Consider the following 6,085-nt stretch of genomic DNA (forward strand, 5'->3'; position numbering starts at 1 on the left):
TTTGAGAATTCATTTTATAACTAATATCAAGTGGATTGTATGAGAAAGGAAAGATTGTTGCAATCTTTTGCAACAACAATATATACATAATTGTAACAATATATGGTTTGTAAAATAATTCATTAATTGTCATAACAAACTCTTCCACTTAAAAAGGTGAATACTACAGATAACTAAAAATGTTTTGCTACCTTCCTGAACATCTTCATACCAAAATTTAGTTAGACATTTTGTGAAAACAAAAACATTCACTTTTCGATACAGTAGGCTATTTTAATGGTTCAATTTTATAAAGGTTGTTCAGTGTTGTATAAAATAGCAATAAAAGTCAGACCTTACATGAGGTTGGCTCAAGGACATTTTTTTTTCCCACATTCTTGAAGCTGGCTCATACCCCTTGATAGTGCAGTTGACATACCTGTATTTCAGGAAAAAGATTTCACTGTTGCTGAGTTCCATTTAATTGTATTGAGAAATTCATCGGCTAAAGAAATGAGATACTGCAGTAATACAAAGAGTTAATTTGAATGCCTTTACTTGACCTAGTTATTTCATACGATTACATCTTTTTTAGTGACAATCTTCCTAAACTCAACGTGTCACTCGTTAAAAAGAAAATGTATACACTAGGAGAGTTAGGGTAAACCTCTCTTATATAAATATATTACATATATTTATATACACACACACTAAAGAGAAATTAGCAGCTTCCTCAGATTCCATTTTTCTCATAGCGCTTTTCAAACCAGGAAGAACTTACAGAATGTGGATAAATTTCCGTAAAGTATTTATATTTTATATATAGAAACATTTTTTAAAAAATAGTCCAAATAAGTATATTTAATCCTTAACAAAACAGAGAACTTTAAATATTTTGCAACCAAATAATCCCCAACAGGTCTACATTTGTGATGTTTCCGAATTTCGTCTTGGTTGTAAAATTAACATTTTTTAAAACCTAGTGTTATATGGAAGAAAAAATTATATACAAGCACATAAATGTAACAATGAGTGGATATTTGTAAAACAATTCCTTAATTGTTCCACTAAAAGATGAATGCAACTGATAAGTACTGTAAAAATGTTATGCTAACTTACTGTACGTCTTCATTGTAAAATTCAATTAGAAAATTATTAAAATAAGAGCATATTAATAATTTAACCCCATATATTCAAATAGTCGAAATTTAATAAAAAAAATTGTAAGATTTACGTAATGAATGAATTTTTTTATTTTTATATATTAATGGTTTTTTGATTGGGAGATTTACAGTTTTAAATTTCGAAGTTCAATTACTCTCTTCACGTTGAGGCGGGGGGGGGGTCATGCAACTGTCTGGTGGGGAAACAAATCTTGAATCAATGAAAAGAGAATTTGTAGTGAGTAGATAGATATGTCAGTGGAAATTGTTAGCATCGTTATTTAAATCTCTATTCTCTAATTTTTTTCCAATGCTGACATGCAAAGGCAAAGTTTTGGTAAATTTTTCGTAGAGTTTTAAATGAACGAGAAAACTTTCGTAGAGTTTTGAATGAAACATTAAGAATTTTTTAAATGAAGTAATATTTTTTTATAGAAACACGGTATTAAATTCCATTGGCGGGGTATTCACTGCTCCTGGAAAGAAATCTTCAAGGAACTTGTGACATTCATTACAATTTTACTTCTAATAATCGCATGACACACGAGACGTCGTCATCAGCCGTGGAGATAAAAGCAGAGTTCGCTGAATTCAAACCGTACAAAAACGGATATAGAGAACGAAACCAATAATTTCAAACATATTTCTGTCAAACAGCAGATGTATTTAAGCTCTAAGTGACATATTGCAGCAAAGAAATACATATAATAAAGAAAAATCCTTAATTTTAACTTGATCCGGCCATAGGTAATAGCGAAATTCGTAACTGTCTTCAGACACCAAATTATCACATGAAAACGTAGAGTTAGGTAACTGTCATAAAACAACATTATAGGGAAAATGTTGATTTTTTTTTTTTTTTGGTTATTAAGAATAATGAAATTATTTTCTCGACATCAAAGATACATTTTTGCAAATAGATAATAAAATAGATATTAGAGAAAACAATTGTTCTTGCGTTTCCGAGAAACTTGTTTGATATAAAAGCATTGTGACCTAAGTGGGGGAAACAAGTGTTTCGACCATTCCCTTCCTATACGAAAGAGCCGCTATTAGCACTCGTGTGTGATGTCATGAGTTTGTCATGGTGAATGTTAATATTCCTCTGACGACAATAACAGGAGTGGCTGGTTATACTTAATTTGACAACTACATCCGTCTTGTCAGTCGCCGAGTTCTAAAATGGATTTAACTGAGGCAACGAACGAGCCTCTGTATACGGACTTTCGACCTGCTAGAAATAGCAGCTAGATCTCCCTGACGTTCTGAAAAGTGGATAATATAATCCTCGATACAATGTCTGGAAATAAGAATGGAGATGGCAAAAACGCCTCTTATAGATTTGTTTAATCAGGACTACCCAGAGCAAAATAACAACCGTGAGGTAAACCACCTGCAAATCAACTACTTTTAAATGTGCTATGCTATTGGATAATGAGTATCGATAATAGGGGCTGCAGGTTGACCGTTCATATCCAGTCGTTGAATCTGGGCTATATCTATGACCAATATGCCTAATACCCAATGGCTTAGCACCCCAAGCAGCAAGGAATGGAAGCAATACATAGTTAACAAATGTTTGTAGGTTGCTCGACTGCGACAAGTTCCACAATTGTCTGCAGGAGCTTTGGTGACTGTACTAGAGTGATTATGCTAAATGATCACCACTACAGTTACCAGAACGATTTGGTGTCTAATTCGATACAAATTTTCTTTACAAAGAAATCACTAAACTCCAAAAATTAACTCCGTGAATTAAACTAACTGGTGATACTTTCAACATTAACAGTTACTAGCCTGCATGTCAAAAAAAAATTGAAACTATTAAATATACAATGAGTTCGAAGTATAAATTTTGAACTGTCTTTGAAAAGCAGCTGGTAGCATATTTAGACTGGTAACCTACTGCCTCAAGAGTTGACATTTTGTGCCTTGTCGTCAGCAATGTTCTAATTCTTGAGAATTTAATATATTCAGTTGGGATAAGGCATATTTTAGTGAGACACTTCAAGGCTACAAACAACGAATGCTTGTTTGTATTATAGGGATCAAATCTACAAAAAAAAAAAAAGAATATTTTGTCATTGGGATACTTTTTACTCTTTTACTTGTTTCAGTCATTTGACTGGCCATGCTGGAGCACCACCTTTTAGTCGAGCAAATCGACCCCGGGACTTATTCTTTGTAAGCCCAGTACATATTCTATCGGTCTCTTTTGCCGAACCGCTAAGTTACGGGGACGTAAACACACCAGCATCGGTTGTCAAGCGATGTTGGGGGGACAAACACATACACATATATACGACGGGCTTCTTTCAGTTTCCGTCTACCAAATCCACTCACACTTGAAGACACTTGCCCAAGGTGCCACGCAGTGGGACTGAACTCGGAACCATGTGGTTGGTAAGCAAGCTACTTACCACACAGCCACTCATGTCTTTCCATGTAATGGAACAATCTTTCTGTTGGGCTCATTCATCTTTTGGCAGGTCTTATTTTATCCTACTTGGAGTTGCTAGTTTAGTAGCTGTCTAAACTGGCACCCGCATTATGTTATCATGGTGAGAAAGATTGCCAGATGTGGCTAAGTTAAGAACAGCATGTTTGGGGTAAGAGGAAGGACCATGTCGAATGTAGGGACAAAGGCTAGACTGCATCAGAAGTTAACCATCTCAGTGGGCAGCAACCACAAAAGGAAATGATAAGAGTAAATAAAACCCTTAACTCTTCCTCGAATACCATGGACTCTCTAGTGCTGGTAACAAAATGCACCCATTACAGCCTTTAAAATAGCTGGAGATAGAAAAAGTGTCAATGAAACCATGCCAAAAATGTAATGTGTGAGTGAAGCAAAGATTCCATGAACTATATAGTTGGCTACCCATCTAGAAGAGCAGTAATTCCAAATAGGAGCCAACTGATAATCTATCCAAACTATACCAAAACGGAAAAACAGATGATACACATATAGATTCGGTCATATTATATATGTATGTAAGTGTGTGTATTTCTTTCTCTCTCATATATAAGCTTAATTATTCTCTCATGCACTCTGATCCATATCACTACCAAAAATATGCCTACTTCACTAATCCCAGCACTGTTACTCATCCAGAATTTGTACACGTGTTCCTTGGATATGGGGTGTTTGGCAGAAGATCCCTTTGACCTTATCTCTTGCACACAACTCATCTATGTCCCTCTACTCTAACATCTCTACAACCTCTTCAGATCTAGCATTCATTGATGATAATTTGCACCTGGTTAGGGATAGGAGAGTATACATACACATACACACATATGAGCTGTGGCCATGCTAGGGCACCACCATATGGTGTTGCTACATAATTTTACTTCACAAATGCTTTTTAGGTATTGACTTTTGGTTCATGAGGAAGCTTGATGCCACTGCCCTCATCTGCACCTCCTGCTGTGAAGTTGGCCCATCTGGGACACTTGACAGTAAGAGGTCCAGCTTTGTTTTGAAGACACCTATGTCCACCCCATGCAGGTCTCTCAGGTCCTTTGGGAGGATATCGAAGAGCTGAGGTCCTCTGAAGCTAAGGTTCTTGCAGTAGCTTGTCTTATACCTTGATGGCAAATTTGGAGTCCTTGGCACTATGCAGTGGCACCCAGTTCTAGTATTTGTGTAACTCTTGAATCCAAAGTTTGGGACAAGTTCCTCCAGGATCTTCCAGGTATATATTATGGCATATCTTTCTCACCTACGCTCTAAGGAATACAGTCTTTCCCAGTAGCTTATATGCTGCATAGAGGCTATCTTCTTCGTGTTGCTTCGTTGGATTGCCACAAGTTCTGAGATTAACTTGACACTGGTTGGTGACCATAGCTGAAAGCAATAGTCAAAGTGGCTTAGGACAAGTGTCCTCCAGAGGACCATCATGGTTTCCTGATCTCTTGTTCTAAAAGTTCTAAGAATCCATCTGATCAGCCGCCTGTATTTCATTGCCAATTTTGCAACATGCACATGGAAGGATGCATCATTACTCATGTAAATGCCCAGGTCTCACACTGACTGTACCCCTGGGATTGCAATCCCTCCAGGTCCAGTGTATTTAATGGGTTTTGCATGCTGATAGCACAAGTCTTGAAACTTTTCAGCATTAAACTGCACGCTATTCTTTTCAGCCCACTTGTATATTTCATCCAGCTCACATTGTCTTCAGAGTTCTGTATTACCTGTGAGACTTTTATATAATCTGCATAACTTGTGATCGTGGCTCTCTGTGAGGCTGAGAGCATGTCTGAGATGGCCATTATGAACAGTAGTGTTCCCAAAACAGTGCCTTGTGGAAAACCGTGTCATTGGAGGTGGCCCCACTGGCTACTACCACCTAACTTCTAGAAAGTCATGAAGCCATTCTCCCATTTTTCCAGCTATGCAGAGATCACAGTTTGTGCCATTTCTCAGGCCATCTGAGATTGGGCAGATTGAAGTCTCCCATAAGAAGTACACTTAAGTGTTGTTCTAATGTAACTAGAACTTCTATTTTTGTAAGGCGGCCTTCAAACTTGCCTACATGATTTGGAGCACTGGGAGGGCAATATGTAGCACATATAACTACATCAAGTTGTCGTATATGTACAATTAGTGTGTCACATACTGAATTTGAGTGTATCAAAAGGACCTGGGGTGTGAGGTCTTTGCGGATGTACATAGCAACTCCACCATGAGTCCTTTCTTTCCTGTCAGATGTGTTTCCATAAGTGCTATGGATAAAGCTTGATTGTATGCAACAAGGTCTCTCAGGAAAGGAATTTCTGTCCTGTTACTAAGTGTTAACAGTCCTCTAATGTTCAGTAAGAGCACAGATGTGATGTCTGTGTTGTTGCCAATAGTGCCCACCTTGGGTCTATTTGCTGTGGTGGTCTTGTGTATTGGGGATAGTCCCATCTGTGAGATTGATGTAGCCTGGTCAGCT

The sequence above is a fragment of the Octopus sinensis genome, linkage group LG1 (assembly GCF_006345805.1).
Source record: "Octopus sinensis linkage group LG1, ASM634580v1, whole genome shotgun sequence".
Lineage (NCBI taxonomy): Eukaryota > Metazoa > Mollusca > Cephalopoda > Octopoda > Octopodidae > Octopus > Octopus sinensis.